The sequence below is a fragment of the Solanum pennellii genome, chromosome 9, assembly GCF_001406875.1.
Source record: "Solanum pennellii chromosome 9, SPENNV200".
Taxonomy (NCBI): domain Eukaryota; kingdom Viridiplantae; phylum Streptophyta; class Magnoliopsida; order Solanales; family Solanaceae; genus Solanum; species Solanum pennellii.
Genome location: NC_028645.1, coordinates 12,327,590 through 12,349,840, shown reverse-complemented (window position 1 = coordinate 12,349,840; position 22,251 = coordinate 12,327,590). Strand labels below are relative to the sequence as shown.

The 22,251-nt window shown below is 35.2% G+C and overlaps 1 long non-coding RNA gene across 1 annotated transcript; it reads right to left on the bottom strand.

Moving 5' to 3' along the window:
* Positions 1-17,487: 17,487 nt before the first annotated feature.
* Positions 17,488-19,998, bottom strand: LOC107029759. The gene is made up of 2 exons (XR_001458068.2): positions 19,437-19,998; positions 17,488-17,801 (listed from the first exon to the last, which is right to left on the bottom strand). It is a non-coding gene; the product is annotated as an uncharacterized LOC107029759 (long non-coding RNA).
* Between the last annotated feature and the right edge of the window lie 2,253 nt (positions 19,999-22,251).

Genomic DNA, 22,251 nt, shown 5'->3' with positions numbered 1-22,251 from the left:
TTTTACCCTAATTATCATATAATTCATTATGATAAAAGTAACCCATTATTTATTCCAAGGTTATCTCCTTTAACCCCCCAAGTAAATAAATTATTAAACTTACCCCACTAATTTCATAAAGTTTGTCATGAATAGTCCAAAGCACCCCTTTAAAACCTTTAGCAGAAAAAATCTGACCCAGTTGGGGTTACGCAACCTGTGACGGTCCGTCGTGTCTATGACGGTCCGTCCTGCAGTTCTGTCGTGAAGTTCAGAGAGTTAAATTCAGTAAACGGTTTGTGACGGTCCGTCGTACCTACGACGGTCCGTCCTGCAGTTCCGTCGTGAAGTTCAGAGAGTCGATCTCAGTACCCAGATTACAGAGTTGAAGTGTTTTGGAATGAAGACCCTCGACGGTCCGTCGTGACCATGACGGTCCGTCGCGTGATCCGTCGACTCAGTCAGTTATTTTCAAAATAATTTTACTGCTCGAACCTACTAAACAGGTTGTTATAAAGACGGTTGTAAATCCTGTGCAACAGGTCGTGGTTTTACTCCCTTGAGCAAGGAGGTTTCCACGTAAACTGCTTGTGTTGTGTTCTTTATATTGTTTAATCTTCCGCACTGTTCTTGCTGTGTCAAGGGACCTGGTCCATTGACTGGTAGTGGTCGCACATTTATCAACTAGTGGTATCAGAGCAGGTGCTCTCTATCTGGTTAACACCAAGAGAGAAGTTCCTGCGAGAAATGGCGTCACTACTAAATAAGCAAAGAAATCAGTCTCCCACAAGACCTCCACTGTTTGATAGTAAGCTCTATAAATATTGGAAGATTCGGATGAGAGACTATCTCATGGCTGAGGATAGTGAAGTATGGGACGTCATATGTAAAGGTCCTTATGTGCCAGCTATGGAGGTTAAAGATGGAGAGGTCACAAGAGTCATTCCCAAAACTAGAAAACAATTTAATGACTCTGACAGACTATTAGTCCAGAAAAATCATAAAGCAAGGAAGCTATTGTTGTGTGGCCTTAGTGTAAACGAATACGATCTGATATCATCTTGTGAATCAGCCAAGGAAATTTGGGATCTGTTAAAAACAACTTATGAGGGCACTGAGGAAATAAGGAAATCTAAGCTAGATCTCTTTTCTACTCAGTTTGAAGATTTCACCATGAATGATGGTGAACTCATTCATGAAGTGCGCACCAGATTCTCCAACATCACAGATGAGCTCATGTTCCTTGAAGAACCTGTTCCTATTGTCAAGACTGCAGAAGGTAAAGACAAAGAAGGGGACCAGGTCTGTCCCAAGATAAGCAGAAGAGAAGTCTTCTTCGGGGCAGTAAAAAGAGAAATGGCTGCATGGGAAAAATCCTCAAGTGATTCAGATGATTCAGAAAACACAGATAATGTTTTCATGGCAAAGTCAGACGAGGAAGATTTTGATGAAAAGGTAACTCTATCTTATTTCAAGCAAAACTTGAATACCTTTTCTACTAGTAAGTTGAGAAAGCTGGCTATTGTATTACTTGATCTGATAAGTGAGATGACAGATGAGAAGGTTCTCATAAACAACAGCCTAGACATCTTTCAAGATGGAAAAATTGCTATAGTTGCCCAAATATCTGATATTAAAAGTCAAATGGTTGTTCTAGAAGCAGAAAATCTAGAACTGATGGAAAAGATAAAAGGGGCGACTACTACAATTTTTAAAAGAAAGAATGAGGTTAGCAGATTGCAGCTGGAGCTTGAGAATAAGCTGCACACTGCCGAAATGAAGACCAAAATTGCATTAGAAAGAAATCTTGAGTTAGAGAGGGACCTGGTCCGTGCAAAAGAGGAACTGGAAGAATCTCTCAAATGGACCAATTCCTCTAAGATTCTTACAAATCTGATCGGTCAAGACAACAACAGTAGAAGAGGGTTAGGCTGTGACAAGATAAAATCCTCCTCCAATCCTCGAAGCAAAAATGTTCCTGATGCTGACAATCTGTTGTCTGAGAATTGTGGTCGAGATGGAAATCTTAAGAGAGATCGTCCAATTTTTGAAAAATTTGAAGGAAGTTCGTCAAATTATTCCAAACAGCGGAAAAGAGCTAAAGAAAGGCATGTGAAGTTTGTCCGATCTGAAAATAATCAAGAAAAGAAAGAAAAGGGAATTGGTCTTCATGCTAAATTTGTCAGATCCGACAGTAATGTGGAAACGGAGCGCAAGGGACCTAGTCCTCGCTATCGTTTTAGCAAGAACACTTTGCCCCCTTGGATAGGAAGGTTTCTTGTTAAGCCTTTTTACAGTTATTGGGAACTCTGTTTGAAGTGGGTTCCTAAGTCTAACAAGTAATTCTGGTGCAGAAGAGAGGAAGCAGTCAGTGTTTGTTTATAAATAGCAGATGCTCAAAACACATGACTAAGAAGGTTACAAAACGTCCTCTCTCTCAAGACACTTCAAGGTGGAGGTGTCTCTTTTGGCGAATGGCAAGAAACGCTACACTATTGGTGTAGATTTGTGATGAATGAAATGAAGCTAAGCTCTTATCAGATAACTGTTTTGTCACAAACTTGCTCTCTCGGGCGATGATTTTGATAGAAAAGAGATGCAAGAACATGTATATTGCTGATCTGTTTACTGCTCATTGTGGTAGTCTCACTGAACTTAATGCTCAAGGTATGACACAAACCTGTGTCAGGGGACCTGGTCCAGTCTGCATAAAATAATATTTGCAAATGACAAAGGTTGTGATGATGATGTTAAGGAGAAGCAGATCAGACCTCCTTCAGGTGAAATATGCAGACTTTGAATCTTTCAAGAAACTTTCGACTGAAGTGATAAATGGTACATGTTTGTGACCAAAATGATGATAATGAGAAGTTTGTTCTCAACATTGATAAAAGAATAATTGTAGTACACTCTTCCTCCAGCAAGGCTTATCAGGGGTATACTAAAAATGGTCATGTGTTTATTGATGAGTCTAGAAGACTTTAGAAATTGCAAGGAAAGAAGTTCCTGAGATAGAAGAGTTGCTTCAGAATCAGAGAGATGGTTTAAATAGTGAGCTTGCTGAAGAACATCCTCTTCATGAATCCAACAATCTCAAAGAAGATGATGCAGATGATGAACCTGATGAGGGACCTGGTCCTCTAGACAGTTCTGAACAAAGATGATGCAGCTCAAACTGATAATGTGAATTTTGAAGGTGAGAATGAAGAAGCTAATCAAGCTCAGTTTGAAAGAAGCAAACTCTGATAGTCGGTTTCCCAACAAGCTGATCGGTTGTCCAAGTTGCTCCTCAACAATGTCTTCAAGAGAGGTAAAATTGTCAAAAACTCTTCTTTTTGAATTCAATATGCAAGGAACTGCTGATCATTCAGGTACATATTGATGATATCATCTTTGAGGCAATATTTGAGGTGTTGTGTGAATATCTTATTTCTATTTCACTATTGAAAGTAAGTGTCGAAATAAGCATAATGGAAGAATTAAATTTCTTCTTAGAGCTACAGATTTAGCACACCTTGAAAGGTACCCTCGGTTGTCCAGAAAAGCACATTAATAAGCTATTCAAATGGCGTAAAATATTTGATGTTAAGACAATGCTAAAGAGGGATAATGTCATCATGAAGCTTTGTAAGAAGGAAGATCAAGTGTATGACATCTTCACTGAAGCTCTAAGCACGGACCAGTCGAATACTCTCATAGGAGCTTAGCTACAGAGAAAAATACAACACAACATTCAGGGGTCATTGATGTCTGATCAAAGAAAGAACCTGGTACCAGTTCAAAGAAGCTGCTGAAAGAGTTTCATATTTGGGTGTATAGACAATTCATACTTTCTTGGGCACTAACTAGAAGCTGGATGTTGATCAATCGGGTTCAAAGACTCTAATCATGTACAAAGGAAAATATTTTGAAGGCTGCTGAGAAAATCTTAAGTCATCTGAAGAAGATAGAGGACCTGGTCCTATTCTGTCCATCGGGAGACTTTTTGATTTGTAGTACATGGTGTTGTTGATTATGCTAAGTATCAAGCTGATAGATTGAGTACCTCAAGAGTGGATTATGTTCTGCGCTGATCTTTCACTCATGTGGAATTAAAAGGCAAGATTCAATTGCTCTTTCATCATTTGAGGTAATAAATGTAGCAAGTGCAGCTTGATGGGGTCAACTCTTGTGGATCAGGAAACATCTTGAAGCTCATAAAAATCTGGCTGAATTAATCAAGATGATGATGGAAATGCTAAAACCTTATTGAATGGATCGTACATGAAGCAATCAACTCTTTTAATGACTATGAAAAGGGAGCAGGTATCCTTGCTTTTCGGTTATGTATGTTTTAGCAAATTCAGTTTCATACCTTTTGTAGGTATACACACATGGAAAAGGGGATGAAGAAAAAGGGAGGTCAGGGTAGATCTAGGCAATGACATTCAAACTACAGAGAGGGACCTGGTCCTTTCTCGAAGGTTAGCAATCTTAACATTGCAGTTTGAATTATGCATGAGAACCATTGAAAATGCCACATGTCTGTCCTTCAGGAATCTGACTGTTGTCTCATCTTTTGAGTGCCAAAATGATACCTTATTTTCTCTTTCTTTATATTCCATGTTTCTTTCTATTTCCCCAGAAAAATTGAGTTGTCTTCCAAATATCAAGGTGCTTCAAAATTTTCTTTTCTCTTCTTTTCAAACACACTTCAAATTGTTAACCCCTTGATTCTTGCTGGAGAATTCTTTGATGAAAATGTTTTAAGTGTGAAGAGGGATCTGGTCCTCCATGAAAAATGAAGAAGTGGAAAAGATGATGCTCAAAAAGGAGAAGTTGATATTCTGAGAACTCAAAGTTTTCTGAAGAGGAAGGTGTTAAAAATAAAAATCTTCTTGATTCCTCAATTGTTGATCATTCATCTCGGAGGCCTTGAGTTGTTTGTGTTACCAATCTTTCTGTTATGAAAAACTCAGGCTGGTGTTGAAAGCTATGACAGTTGCTCGTGTTAACTGGAATAGTGAAATGGGTTGTTTAAAAGTCCAGCTTCTGAAACAACACTATCAGAGGGACCAGGTGCCAACAAAAAAATAAATAATAAAAATTGGCGGCCCTGGAGGTTAAACATACAGGTTGGGCTGCACATCATGTTGTACGCTAAGAGAAGATTCTTGAAATCTTATGCTAGGGATATGCTCTACTAATTCTATTCTTTCAATCCCTTGCCTCTAAATCATCCCTTCTCTTCCTACCTCTCTATGTCAGTCCTCATTTATCTCTTGGGCATTGTTCTGGTTTTCATCTGTAATCATACATGCAATGCTTTGATGACTGATCTTTTGTTTATGGATGTTAAATGTCTTATTTCTACTGACTTGTCTCATTACTTTATGCCTTTTTGCTCATGCTCTGTGTTGCCCAAGTGGCCATGAATTTGCAAGAACTATATTTCTATCAACTTGGTTTACTACTTTAACCCTTTTTTATGATGTCAAAAGGGGGAAAGTTGTTAAGGTAAGGTATGAGATCAATAGTGTTATAACTGCTTGAAGAAGACATGGTCACATCGATAGGAGGAATCAATGGTAGCTACTTGAAGAGATATGGTCATGCTGACAGGGGGAATAAATGCTTGCTACCTGACGAGGACCTGGTCCTGTCGATAGGGGGAAGAAGATGTTTGTCATCATCAAAAAGGGGGAAGATGATATGTTGATGTTTTGATAATTTGACAAACTTTAGGGATGATTAAACTCCAGTTACCCCAAGAATTTATTTGATAGGGGGAACTGATGAATAAGTATGTCATCATCAAAAAGGAGGAAAATGCTATGTTGATATTTTGATGAGTTGACAAACTTCGAGATGATGAAACTCAAGTTACCCTAAGAATTCTTTTTGATAGGGGGAACTTGTGAATAAGTATGTTATCATCAAAAAGGGGGAAAATGTTAATTCGAAGTTGAGTTAGATGATAGCTCGAACTTGATATGAAGTTTTGATGATTTAACAAACTTATCGATCTAACAAGGAACCAAATCCTTGTTATTGGAACTGCTGACAATAAGATGAATGATAAACTCAGTGTGAGGTATATTTGTGTGCTATCATCAAAAAGGGGGAAAATGTTATATTCTAGGTGTTTTGATGATCCTCACAAATGCGGGGACCTGGTTCCTGGCAGAGTGCTCTCGTCCAGATACAAATGGGGTACAGTCATAAAAGCTGTCATGTCAGGTGGTAGGTGAAAAGTGCAGTATCCTACACCAATAAGAAGAGCGGACGAGATTGTATGTTTCAGTATCTCACAAATGCAGGGACCTGGTACCAGGCAGAGTTTCCTCCATCGGATACATAATTGGTTACAGCTGTAAAGCTGTCACGTCAGAGGTTGGTAAGGCGTCAGTGTACTACACCAATCAGAATGGAGGAGGGTGTTTGTCCAACGGATAATAACTCTTTATGTTTGATACTTTTAGCATGACAAACACCATATTATATTCATTCATCCAAAGAAGGAAGTCAGCCAGCAAGCCTTTTCAAGAACTCATATAGAAGTTTGCAAGGGACCTGGTTCCCGCAAGCAAGGGACCTGGTACCCGCAAGACTGCGACGTGAAAAGGACGAAAAGACAACTGTCAGAAAAGCTATCATCTCTGATGCGGTAGGTGCACAGCTTTTCCAACAGCGGGCCTTCAGCCAATGGGATGACTTCAACGAATTTGTGGGAATTTATATTATCTCTTTCCAACAAACACAAATTCAAGACTTGGCAAATTAAACTTGGATTTTCTCTGAAAATTCACAAGCTTGAACAGAAGACCATCTTCAAGGAAGAACATTGCTCAACTCAACAGAAGGACCTGATAGAGTAAAGAAGAATCTTTGTTGTATTTAGAGCTTTGTGTCTATGTACTTACATTGTAAATCTGTTCCTAATCTATAAAGGATTCAGATATTTATTTTGGGTTTGTAAAAGTCTAAATCAGTTAAGGCTAACTGATTTAGTGGGCAACATTGGTTTGTTGCTTAGTCAAATTCTAAGTCATCTAGAGTTAGGTGGTTTAGTGGGCGGTGTTGTATCCGCTTAGGCTCTTCAAGTAATAGGTAGATTACTTGATCGTGAGATTAATAACTTTTTCTCACATTGATTGTCACTGGGTTTCGCTTTTTCTTGAGAAGATTAGTGAAGACGGTTGTAAATCCTGTGCAACAGGTCGTGGTTTTACTCCCTTGAGCAAGGAGGTTTCCACGTAAACTGCTTCGGTTGTGTTCTTTATATTGTTTAATCTTCCGCACTGTTCTTGCTATGTCAAGGGACCTGGTCCATTGACTGGTAGTGGTCGCACATATTACAACAAAAGACTCTTGAAAACCTTTAAGAACTTTGCTTTGACTTACTTCTTAACTTCTAGACTTAACTCTTAACTTCTTTGACTTTGCCTTAGCTTTTCTTGAATTGGATGATGGATTCAAGGTTATGATTTGTGTTTTTTGATGATTTCTAGGTGTTTAGAAATCATTTAAAGTAGTTAGAATCTTTGGAAGGTGTTAATATACCTTAGAACGACTTAATAGGGCTAAACTACAAAAACTGCGCGAAAAATATCGATTTGGGCGCATTCGAGGCGCGCCGCGCAAGCCTCAAGAGACTGGGCTCATTTTGGGCGCACCACCTCAGCCTTCCTGGCGCTATGGGGGTGCGACGCGCCTGGCCCTACCCAGGTGCGTCTGATAAGTTTTTCAACTCGTTTTCTGATCTCAAATCTTCTAAACACCCATAGTTCTATTCCCAAACCCTTGGGGATCATCAATACCTAGTAGATCTAACTCGAAAAACAATTTGAAAATTATGAATCAACATCAAGGGGCATTCAAACAACTCAACCAATAGGGATTCAACAAGATTCATCAAGAACTTCACATACTAACATGTAAATAACTCAAAATCGCAAAATTGAAACAAGTTGGTGTGTAGGTGAACTAACCCAACACGAAAAGATCTCACATACCTTGTTAAAGATCACCCCTAACGAATTTCACTCAAAATTTCTTGGCATTCTTGGTGAATCCTTGTTCTTTCTCCCTTTCATTCTTCTATTCTCTCTTCTCCAAAACCTAAGCGTAAAGTTAAACTTTCCATTCTGACTAAAACTTGTTTTTACCTTAAATAAATCCCTAAAACAAAATAGAAAATAAATTGGTGAAAAGACTAGTTTGCCCTTCTTTAAATCCAAATTGGGGCTTTACTCAGTCCAATAATCCAACTTTCGATGGACATATCTCCCTCATACCGTATCGAAAATGCGCAAACTCGGCGGCATTGAAAAGATCTTTCTAAGGGATTTCCAACCATATCAAGAACTACCTCTACTTAATCCTCATGTAGGAGTGATAAATGTTTGAAAATGATCAAAACTCACATTCTTAAATTTTTTTTCCAGATTTCCCTTTTCTTTCAAAAGTGATTATTTTTAGTTTCTTAGCTATTTCGAGTTACGAGATGTTACCTATATGCACCCCAAAATTTATATGGTAAGGGCATCAGCGTCCTAAAAATATAATAGAAGATATTAGATACCATGTATGATAGTTCTGGGGTAAATTTATTCTTTTTTCAAAACGTTGATATTGCTAGTTGAAGAAGCTTCACAACCACTTTTTGTAGTTGTCAGGTAAGTATTTTTGCTCCCTTTCTTTTCTTTTAAATAATTAGGGAAAAAAATTATGCTTCAATAAATAAATGGATAAATTACTTATATACACAACTTTGCTTATTTTATTCTCATTTTAATTTCTCAACTTTTTAAAAATATTTCATAAATCCCTTATTACTCTCAATTCTTGAAAATTTCAGACATATAAGATCAATCAGTCAAAATTCACGTTTAATACTCCCCTTTTCACACCTCTTTTCTCTCCTAAATTCACTCCACATTCTCAGCAATTACAATTTTCAAATTAATTTGATTTTTTCAAAAGAATTCTCTCTCCCAAGTCAATCAATTTCAAACTTGTGAATAGGTATGGTTTTGTCTTCTTCATTGTTGTCTTCTTCTATTTATTTTTCTTGATTTTCTTCTAATACATATTGGCTAGGCCCCTTCATTTAGTATTGGGGTTACTCAACTAAATTCTTCTAATACTAATATGAGATATTAGGGTTCATCTTGTCCTGCTTTAAAATGTTACTTCTGGTAGACTTGTTGAAAATGTATTGACAAAGTTTTTATTGTGCAATGGACTACCACAAATGCAGCAACAATCTGATACATTATCGATATGTTGAGAAGGAGAAGCAGATATGATCGTTGTTTTCTTTTCAATTTTTTCTTATTCATCTTTTTAATATATGTGTGGATTCAGATTTTTAATGCATGTAGTTATTTTTATTTTCTTAAATTAATATATATGCTTTCTTTTCAACATTATGATACATTACAATCTAATCATGCTAAATATATCACATTCAAATTGTATAATTATCATGCATCAATTGTTGTTATGCATCTGTAGTGTTTAGTTTTTGCTCAGACTTATTTAAATTAGAAGACTATGTGCATGTACACATTACTCAATAAATATACTTGATACATAAATTTTATGATTCTATAGACAAAGCATCATGTATCAAATTAATTGATAAGATGTAATTTAGGATCTTATAATGAGATTTATGCAAATTATACTAATATTATTCATTATTTGAGGAGTTGTTGTAATTTTTGAATTTATTGATACAAAAGTAATGTTCAATAGTAGTGGACATTTTTGTATCATGTATGGAGTTGTTATAACTATGTGAAGTAATTGATACAAAAATAATGTTCATTGTTATATCATTCAAAATCTGCACTATTAGAGTGTGTATCAAATACACAAACTTTACTAAAATATATCAAATACACACATAAGATATATGAAAAAATTACTAATTTAATTGTAATTCATTATTCGTATAATGTTTAAGTGATGGAGAATTTTTGTATCATGTTCAATTAGTGAGCATTTAGTATGAAATATAAATATATGTCAGATTTTATAGATCATCAATTTGTATTGAGCATTAGTTATTCTTTTTATCATTATGAATCAACGATACATTAAGGTACTTTGTAGTTACGATTATGTATCATATGATTAACTTGACATGTTTCTCATACTTTTTATAATTACTTTTGTGAGTTCCTTAGTAACGAAATCAGCATCCCGTCAAATGATTTCCGAGTTGATTATCTTCACACAAGATATAAAACATTATTATGGAGATACAGTACTGAAAAGGCTAAGTCAAAGCGATAAAGATGATCCTCCAAAGCTCAAGGGTCATTTTACTCCACCGCAACAAGATGATTTGGTTAATGTTGAATAGCAATCACGTATCAATGAATAAACACTCTTTGCTTATTTTTTTTAAGACAATCTTACTTAAGTTTTAGAATGTTACCCTAAAATTGTTTCATATTATGTCTGAATTTGAATATATTTGTTTTTAATTATATCATGTAATTTTTTATATTTTGTATTTTAATTATAGTGATCTTGAGATGTCATAATGACAAGTATCATATTCATAACTCTTTTGATTTAAATGTCATTATAAAGAACTCATTAGTTATGACATAATGTATATGATACGATAGATATAAGTCAGAACAATGTATATATTGTAAACACTTATGTATCATATACACTAAACTCTTTATCAGAATGTGATATGTATCATATACACTAAACTCTTTATCAGAATGTGATACATTCAAATTTGATTTTTTCAAAATACATGTCACGAATTATTTATCAGATACATCATTGATACATAGAGATGAAAAAAGGTGATGTATCATTCACATTTTCTTAATTACTACAATTGCTTTATACATTTTAATTGATATATTAACATTGTCTATCAAATACACAATATTAACCTGATACAATTTATACAAAATAGTAATTTACATATGTTAGTTATATAAATGTATCCGACACAACTCCTTGTTAATCCCTTTATTGCATACATCATAATATATAATCTAATATAAAATAATGATCACAGCATAACTCACGAAATTACTATACACACTCTTTGTTTACTATTAATGTATCATAACTTACATATTCATATTAAGAGTAGAAACATAATTTTTTCAGATGTAGAAACAACGTAATGTATCAGATTTCAAAGTGAGCTATCCAACCCCATGTTTCTTTACTTCGACGTACGAACTTATTACTCACACATCATTCCTAGTAATCAATGGAGAAGAATTACTTTATATCATATATCAGATTTCAAATTTTTTTTCTTAATGCATCAATATGCAATTCTGCTGCAATAGCTGAAATAAGTTGATGAATGAAATATTTTCACCAACGACGATCTCTTCACTTTTGTATCATTCGTAACTGACCTCGTAAATCCAAATTTTTTAATGCCTCAACAAAATCAAAATATTCATTATGAATGTTTTATTTCGCAAAATAAAAATATTTTTTTATAAGTTTAGGATTGATTTTAAGAGTCACCACTTAATTTTATAGAAAAATTAAGAAAAACCGTTCTTCCAATTGACTAAAATAGAAAATCATTTGAAAGAGTTCAAAAAGGGGTTCGGAAATTCTTATTTATATTTTAGGAAGGTTTTTACGACACCTAAAATATTCGATAAATCGCGATTATCCGGCAACTAACTTTATTTGACTAGAGTGTTTTTATTTGAATTGAAAATATTTAGAAATTGTTACAAGGGGAATACTAGCCTATCTTCTAAGTGAATTATTTGACTTGCAAATTTACTTAGTTAAATTCATTTAGTCATGCTTGATTTAGTTAAATCGTTAAAACAAAATAGCGTCTTGTGGGGAATTTGAGTTTTTTAATCCTAAGCCTAACGACAAATAATGACAAAAACACATAACCGACAAAGTAAGAGAGAGAGAGAGAGAGAGAGAGAGAGAGGGGGAGAGTTGGGTCCAAATCCAATTTTTGCTCGCCTGGATCGATATTTGAACCCATTTTGTTTTGGGGTCTTAAGCCCAATCGATTTGGTACCTATCCTAAATTCTAGCAAAAATGATAAATACAAAAATGACAAGGACTTATGCCCCAAAATAACAAAATACAATATTTAAAAAATATAAATTTGGGCTCTCTAGCCCAATCTCTCAAATTTTCTCGGCCTGTAGGTCGCTTTCTTTCAACTTGAAATCTGTACGTCGATTTTACAGGTTGATTGATCCGGTGAAAGAAATAAGTTGGGAGGCCTCCATGGCCCAAGGAAAATGCGAGGGAGAAGTCCAATAATATTCCCAAACCGTATTAACGATCCCAAAATAATAAATGTTGGCATGGAATTATAACTTAACACCTTAAGGGTTTCATGAATCGGAGAATATAATTTGGTTAGGCCCAAAATATATTCGATCAACCAACATATACTGTAAACTTCATTAGTTGCAGTCAACTAAGCCACAAAATCATTCTCTCATCTCTGTAGACTAGTGCAGAAACCAAATAACATGAGACCCAAACTACTCGCAAATGGTCGTTAAACTAAAGAAAAATCAACATGCTGCAACTTGTAGATACACCTATGTATCATAACTTAACAGGCTAACGCAACTTGTAGATACACCTATGTATCATAATTTAACAGTCTCACGCAACTTGTAGGTACGAATAACAAACAATACCTAAATGTTATCGTAGAATCAGATTATAAAAGTTCCAACTAAATGCTTAGACCCATGCAGGTTTTAGCATTCTAACAAGAAGGAAAAACCAAAAAAGTGAACATAAATTGGTACTAAGACAAGATCAATGAAGAGAAATATCAATCCAAGAAAAATCGATGAAACTAAAATCATAGCTATTTCTTGAGCATTAGGAAGTTCAAATTATCCGAAGATCTCATACCCAACTGAGCAATATGGCCTAAAACAACACAGAGAGATGCTGCCAAAATTATTTTTTCATTTTTTCATTATTATTATTTTAAAATATAACCAAAGAAAGAACAACCCAAGCTAAAACATTATCCTTTGGGCAGCAGAACAACTAAAAAGGGAAATCGAAACCTTTAAGCGTATATGAGAGCAAATCTCAAGAATACGCCTAAGGACAGCGAGTTATCCATCTAGACACTTTAAACTCAATAGGAAACATGAAAAACACTGGAAAGTTTTGATAACTTTTACTTTTTTAACACGAGGGAAAATATTTAAAGGAATAGTCCGTTTGGATGGGCTTAAAAAAACAACTTTTAGAAAGTATTTTTAAAAGTGCTGAAATTTATTTTTAAAATAATTAGTTATGTGTTTGGATAAAAGTGTTTCAGTTGAAAAAAAGTTGTTGATGTGTTTAGAAAATAAGTGCTGGTAAACACCTGAAATACCCTTAAAACTGTTAACATTATAAAAAATTGATTATTTAAGGTTTTTATACTTACAAAAATTAAAACAATATTAATTTATATTTTACATCCATAAATAATATTTTCTATAATTCACATATGAAAACAAAACAAGGCACGAACAAATCGAATTCGACCTATATTCAGCTATGCAGATTTAAAGTGGAGAACAACAAAAAGAAACGACTCGGCCAAGGTCTTAATCATGGGTTCAAGAGCATGATTTTGATATTAATGTAAGCATTTTGAGCAGACAATAGAAGTATAACATCAACAACTATAACAGTCTAAAAGAAACTCGAAAAGAAACATGAGCGACATAGCAAGACACTAATGTGGAGAGATATCCCTCACCAAGATACAATTATGAAACAAAGACAATAGGCGGTATCAGTCGAACCTCAACACTAACTAGACTTAAAATCTGCATTACAACTTTTCAGACGAATTTCTACCTAATCTGACCAACTAAAATCTAATTACAGAACAAAGAGAGGGGATCATGGGACAGAATTATGCAAGACCGAATGTAACCACAACACACTAATATCTAAGTAGTGACAAGCCTCGTATGTTAACAAATTGGAAGGTGGCATAGTAGGACAAACTCAACCCCCCCCCCTCCCCTCAAGTTGGAGGTGGGAAACTCACAAACAACTTATGCAAAAAATTAGAAAGTTTGGTACTTGGCAAGGCCTTGGTCAGAACATCCGCTAGTTGATCCGTAGTTGGAATGTGATGAAGTGCAACTAGACCTTCTTGTAGCTTGTTTCTAACAAAATAGCAATCAACTTCAATGTGCTTTGTTCTCTCATGAAACACAGGATTCTTGGCAATGTGAACAGCGGCTTGACTATCAGAAAACACACGTATGGGCAAAAAACATGTCAAGTTCAGTTCTGTCAACAACCTCTCCAGCCACACTATCTCCCCTAACACTTTTCTAATGGCTCTGTATTCTGCCTTAGCTGAAGATAAAGATATGGTTGTTTGCTTCTTGGATCTCCCATCAAAACTACATAACCACTTACTGACTTCCTTGTATCAGGGCATGCAACCCAATCTGAGTCACAATATGCAGTTATTGAACAGTCTGCATTTTTGGACAAATATATACCTAAAGAGGGATCATTCTTCAGGTATCTTAAGACATGGTATGCAGCTTTGAGATGTGGTTCTCTGGGATTTTGAAGAAATTGACTAAGATGTTGAACACTAAAAGCTATATCCATCCTTGTGGTAGTCGAAAAATTTAGTTTGCCTACCAACTTCCTGTAGTGTGTAGGATCTGTCGATAATAGGCCCTCACTTGCTTTGAGTTTGACTGTGGATTCAAGAGGTGATATCACTGGTGTATAGCTTGAACAATCAAATTCCTTCAGTAAATCTAGTGTGAACTTTCTCTGAGAAATTATGACTCCAGAATCTTGATACAATATCTACAAACCAAGAAAATATTGAAGTCTTCCCAAGTTCTTGATCTTGAACTTATCATGGCGGTAACCCGTTAGTGAAGTGATTTCTTCAGCATCAGTGCATGTCATGATGATATCATCAACATAAACAGTAACAAACACTAACAAACTTCCAGTTTTTCTATAGAATGGAGAGTAGTCACTCTCTGAATGAGAATAACCTCTTGAACACAAAACTTGTGCCAGCTTGCCATACCATTGCCTGCTTGCCTGTCAGTCCATATAAAGACTTTTTAAGTCTGCAGACTAGTTTTGTGTCACCTATCATGAGACCTAGAGGTGTGTCCATACATACTTCTTCATGCAAGTCTCCATGGAGAAATGCATTATTCACATCTAATTGATATAAGTTCCATCCTTTCTTAATAGCCATGCTTATTAAAATTCTGATTGTAGTCATCTTAACTACTGGAGAGAAAGTCTCATTATAGTCAATGCCAGCCTGTTGAGTATAGTCTTTCACAACAAGTCTAGCTTTAAGCCTCTCTATTGTACCATCAGCCTTGTATTTGACCTTGTAAACCCACCAGCATCCAATTGCCTTCTTCCCTATGGGTATTCTAACCAGATCTCAAGTTTCATTAGCATACAACGCTTCAAATTCTGATGTCATTGGTGCTTGCCAAGCAGGATCAAGTGATGCTTTCTTATATGAACTTGGCTCAGTGTGAATAAGAAAACCTTTAACCATTTGTTGATTATCTTGGATGAGGCTTGTGATGATAAATGGGAAGTAGGAAATGCAAGGTGAGAAGATGGAGTTGATGATTGGTGTTGTAAGGAAGGCAACTTGTAAGTGTATTCTTTCAGGTAATTGGGAATGTTGTGTATTCTACTGGATCTCCTGAGATTTAAAAATTGAACTGGAGGTTGAGTACTGGTATTTGATGGAGAACAACTACTGGAAATTTGGTTATGTGTTTGTGGTGGGTCAGGGGCCAATGAATTGTGAGTGTATGATATTATTGAGGGTGTATGTGTAGGTAAATGTGCAGGATGTATATGTGCAGGCAATTGTACAGACAAGTTAGTTTTGGTGACATCAAAGGTGGTATCATCATCCAACACAGGCACTTTGTTAAAGATGTTATTAGTAGATTTCAACATGTTTGGATCAATATCTAAATTTCCTAATACTGCGCTAAAACTAGAATCAAACTCAGACAAAGCAAAAGGAAAAATATTTTCTTGGAATGTCACATCTCTGGAAACATGTATCTTCTTTGTACTCAAGTCTAGGACTTTATACCCTTTTGTGTTACAAGGGTATCCCACAAATATATAAGGTGTGGATCTTGGATCAAGCTTATCTTTATAGGTCCTTAATATAGGAAAACATAAAAAAAAAGACCTAAGATGAGAATAAGTGGGACATACGTGATGCAGTTTTCCAAAAGGTGTCTTGTTGTCCAGTACTGAATTAGAAAGCCTGTTAATCAAGTAAGTGACAGTTAAAATGCTTTCTCCCCAATATGTGGTAGGGTATTTGGACTGATATAAGAGTGCCCTAGCAACTTCTAAGAGGTGTTTGTGTTTTCTTTCCACAACACCATTTTATTGTGGAGTATAAGGGTAAATTCTTTGATGTATTATTCCTTTGGTTTGAAGGTATATATTGGTTTCATTATTGATAAATTCAGCACCATTGTCTGTTCTTATTGACTTGACAGTGGTCTTAAACTGGTTTTCAACAAGAGAAATGAAAGACTTTATTGTTTGAAGGGTGTTACTTTTGGAACTGAGAAGATGAGTTCATATTGATCTACTAAAGTCTCAATTATGGTCAAGAAGTACTTATAATTGTTGTGAGTTGGGACATGATAAGGTCCTCATAGGTTCATGTAAAGAAGGTCAAAAGAACTAGTGGTGGAAACCGTGGATTTGGTTGGAAAAGGTAGTTTAGCTTGTCTAGCCATGGGGCATATAATGCATGTGAAAGGTTGCTTAGGTGAGAGATCAATGGAAATACCCTTCATTTTTACAAAAGGAATATGTCCTAGCCTATTGTGCCATAAGTGGTTGTTTTATGAAAATATATATTGATAAAAAAAATAACTAAGTTTCGAAAAATCAATTATTCTTATGATTTAAGAGAAATCTATATTCCAAATTAACAAAGCCACCACTTGATTTTTTAGTAAATCAAGAAAACTTAAAGTTATTTTTTAAAAGATTTAAAACCGATAAAAGTTAATTGAAAATGGTTCGAAGTTCAAATGTACATTACGAGAAGGTGTTAGCCCCTCGGAATGCCCACTACTCGCGGTTGACCGACGATTTGACTAAAATATATTTAACCAAATCTTTTTTTTTAAAATAAATAAATAAGTTGATCTAACATAAAAAATAATAATTTATAATATTTGGTTAATTTTGAGAAAAATAATTAAATAAATGACATGTTAGTTTCATTTTATATATTTTTAGAGAAAGAGATACAAAAAAATGAAACATTTGACTTGAAATACAAGATATAAGAATTTTAACAAACTAGATTAATTAGGATTTATTTAATTCATTATAATTTGGAACTAATTTAGTCGAAAATCCAAGGAATCATTTTAAACTAATTAGAAAAGAAGAAGAGAGGATTGGACCAAGAAATTTGAACAAGAATTGAAAAAAAAGAATTTATACACTAACATAAAGAATATAATTCATCTTTTGGGGAATTTAATTAAGTTATCCTTAAAAGTAATTAGTAAATAAAGTGAGAGTTAGACAAATTAATAAATTGAAATAAAAAAAGAGTTAGAGAGGAAGGTTTGGGCCTTCTGGGCCTATTGCTGCGCGAAAAATTGGGCCAAAGCTGCTAATTTTGGACTTCAAAATCAATTTCTGTTTTTGTATACAAACGTTGTATATCAGTGTATCAAATTCATATATTAGCCCCATTTCCTGTATCTTGGGCTGTATACCGAATGTATGCTGCCCCAGATCAAATTTCCAGCATCTGTATAATTTTTGGAACTGTGCATCACATATTCCGACTGTATATCAGTTTATACAACATTATATTAGCCCTTTCTTAGGCTTTTGGAGACCTGCAAATTATTTTCCAGCAACATATTTGCTGCTTTTCGATCTGTACACCAGTTTAGAGGGGGCTTGACGCCTCGTATATGGTAGTATGAGCCTTTACGGCTCAACGAGAGGATGCGAATAGATGAAGTGAGGTCCATAAGGACCCGAAAGGAATTTTTTACATGCAATAAAATAGAAATGGGTTATCATATGAAATGATATAATAAACAAGATACATATCCTGAACGACAACAGATTTTACTAAAAGAAAGCTACTTCAAGGGGTTCAAATTGAAACGACACATGTGACTCTAAAGAAAAAGCAAATGAATCAAACTAAAGCTTACAAAGTTGATATCCAAATGTGACACTTAGACAGTAACATATATTTCATGTATGTTAAACAACTATGAGCACATTATATTTATGGAAGTACATAACCATTCATCAACAATTAGACTCAAAAAAAATGTAAAGGGAGCATGCTGCACATTTACCAAATAAACAACTCGTGCACAATTGAAACAATTCATTTTGATAAAATAAATATGATATGGATGCAATAGTTGGCTTATTAAGTTGGCAGTAATACAACTAAATAAGACTTAGGCATCTTTGCTTAGACAAATATAATAACAAAGAAGCCAATGCTAATTAAGAAAAGAAGCAGACCATTATAATTGATGCCATTAAAATGCAATATGAGACATGACAAACAGAGTAAAAAGCGAAATATGTATAGCACAAAGTTATGCTTGTTGAACAAGAGCAAAACAGTAGATAAAATTGTTAAACTATGCTACTTTTTTTATATGAAACTTTAGGCATGAATCAGAGAGGGAGTTCAACATATTTTTCCAACTTCACATGAAGAGAAGGGATAGGGTGCAAGCAACAAAATATTTTTCATACACTAAGGCATGTCTTTAAGGATAAACAAAAATGCATTAACACCTCAAACTTTAAGACTATAATCTTGTGGAATGATTTAGTCAACGGAAGCCATTGTAAAAGAACATAACTCATGCTTTGTAAATACACGCGAGAACAGGTCAATCACGAAAACTGAAAAAGAAACTAATTAGCAATATAAAACAAGCATAGACATGCTAAGAAGGAAAAAAGATCACATATTTAGAGAAAAATGTATGGCAACAACATCGTGGGATCTGAAAATGGGGAGGTAGACAAGCAGTTGTATCAAACAAATAATCAATAACACAACATATAACCTCCACATCATTCAGTCTTCAAGCTTTCACCTCATTTCTTAAGAAAAAAACAATATTAACGGTAGCAAAAATGAACAGAACTTTGAGGCTTAAAGCCAGCAAAACACAAGAAGAGATTCGAAACAGAGAGGCCACACCATTGAGCACAGATTCACGGAAGTTTTTAACTCGATATTGAAACTAACATGATGAGACGACTAAGAACAAGCGCGCCATATTATATACTACACAACAATTAATAGCCAACAAAAGCTTTTCAAACATTAAAAAAGAATCTCAAAATAGAAGAAAAGATGGAGAGAACATTATGAAGGAGAAGAAGATGACAATACCTTTTTCCGGGCAGCAAACTGGAACCAAGAGTTGGCAACGACTTCACCACAAATCTTCAATGAATGCCCTGAGAGAAAAATCCCAAGCTAACCTTCCAAGTATTATCGATTGAAGCTTATTTCTACGTATTTCGATCGATTGATGAACACAATATATGATTAGTATGTTTTTTTTTCTTGCTTCCTCTTTCCAGCCCCCCCCCCCACCCCCCAATAATGAAGATAAGAGCAGGTTTAAGTAGATGGAAATTAGGGCTGATTTAGGTGGGAAAACGGGTGAGGATGGGGTCCGATTCAAGATTTGAAATTCAAAATCTCTTCAGAGGAACAGGTTTGAAAGATGTCCATAGTACTAATTCCCAACGGAATTGAAAGGAGAGTCGTCCGATATCGACTCTAAGATTTCGCCTCCTCGCCTCGCTCTCTGCACAAGTACGCTGCCTTCCTCTGAAAATCGCACAACCAGACTGAGAAAGGGAAGCAGACGTGTCACGCGCGATCGAGTTCTAAGTTTGGGTCGTCGTTCTCTCACGCGTTGGGGAACTGTTCTGTGTAATCGTTGGAATTGGGTTGGGTCGGAGGGTGTATTGGGCTGGGAGGGAATAGGATTGAACCTGGGATGGGTCAAATTTGGGAAAAAAACACGAGACAAGGAGTTTTTTGGGCTTTGGTATTTATGAAAAATGTGAGGGAAAGGCCCAAAATTGATCTATTGAATGGTTTAAAGTATTTGATTAATAGGACAAATTCACCTAAATTAATTTAGCGAGCTTCTTAAATTTATCAAAATAAATTAATTAACTTAGATATAAATGTATATCTCAAAATATAAGTACAACTTAGACTAAACTAATTTAATTTAGATAAAGCACCTACTAAAAATAAAAAATCCTTTCGAGATGATTTCAAAAATTTATAAAATAAACTAATTACGTACAAAATTATGAAACATATAGGTTACCTAAAATTATAAGAAAAAATGACAAGAATTTTCAAAATATCGTGCAAAGTTTGTATCATATTTTTCTTTTTATTTTGCTTTTCTTCAAAGTTTATAAAACTAATTATTTTAGATTGTTTGAAATCAAAGGATCTCGAAAATTAATTCATATGGTGGAGGTCCAAAATTTTGTGTCAAGAACTGTCCGTCATTTTACTTGGATTGATGCAAGAAATTCGAGGAAAATGAAATTGACCAAACTAATTTTGGCCGACCACACTTTCATCTTTACGTAAAGGCCTTGGAATGGACCTTAGGATTATGGTCGAACCCTGGAAATGGATTTCCTACATATCTCAGGCTCTATGAGAATTCAGGCCATTTGTAGTTCGGTACGCTTGATTTAACGCACGATTTTGAAATAAATCAAAAATCATCTCGATACTGGATTATGAAGGTACTAAGATGCTCGAGAAGAAGATTTAAGAGTGAATGTTGGATACAACCGAGATTTCAACATCGAGCTCGCCTACATATCCTCAAACCTTAGGAATCAGACTGCTTGTATTTCGACTCGATCGATTGAAAAGGAAATCTATTATGCTACACAACCTTTAGTTTTGGATAAGTGGCAAATTAAATGGGTATGAAAAGGGGGATTGTAGCCTCTTAGCCATGAATGTGGTGCATTTCACACCCATAATTAAGAACTTGCACGGACATAATTTTCAAAGCTCTTGGTGCATTGTCAATCAGATTGGAAACTTGCTTCCGGTAGACACTTAAATTACCGGATGCGAGACTGAAACTGACAAAAGCCAAAGAAAAACCCACATGCCTTTATGATAGGGGTGTGGTTGGATTGTGGTGGAAGTCGCTCCTCTACTCGCGTCCTAAGAGTTTGATACTCCTCTTTGGACTATGTCCCAGTTCGCTGTTAAGAAAAAGTTCCACGTTGTGCTGCATCCTTTTTGATGTCGCCCGCACCTGTGGTTTGTTTTTGGAGAATTCATTCTTTCAAATGCTCTCGACAAAGACTAAGATAAAACTCGTCAGCTTAGAAATGCAATTCAAATGAGAGATAGTGTCTTTTACCCTGTTGACATTTAGTTGTTCTCCTTCTTCATTCAACGTCACCTTGATTGATTTAACGTAAAGCAAATAAAGCTTATGTCTTATGTTTGCAATGTAATCTTCAATGTACTCTTCATTTGATGTCAAAATAAGTAAATGTTGATGCAGCGTGCTGATATTTCTCTTGATGTCAATGTACTCTTCATCTGATGTCAACATGAATGAAAGTTGATGCAGTGCTGATATTTCTCTTGGTGTCGTCTTCGATGCTCTTCTTGATGTTTACTTTTATCATAAATAAAAGAATACAGTTGATGCTGATGGGTGAATATTTCTCTTGAGATGCACGATTTCTACTCTGGTAGCGCATGATTCTTGCGGGGTATGAATATCTTCCCGCGATGCATAAATTTTCGAGAGGCTTGAAATCTTCTCGCGATGCATAACTTTGTGTGAGGTACGAAATCTTCTTGCGATGCATAAATTTCTGCGAGGTATGAAATCTTCTCGCGATGCATAAATTTCTGCTAGGCATGGAATCTTTTCGCGATGCATAAACTTCTGCGAGGTATGAAATCTTCTCGTGACGCATAAATTTCTGCGAGGCATGGAATCTTCTCGCGATGCATAGATTTTTGCGAGGTATGAAATCTTCTCGCGATGCATAAATTTCTTTGAGGGATGAAATCTTCTCGCGATGCATAATTTTCTTGCGGGGTATGAATATCTTTCCGCGATGCATAAATTTCTGCGAGGTATGAAATTTTCTCGCGATGCATAAATTTCTGTGGGGCATAGAAT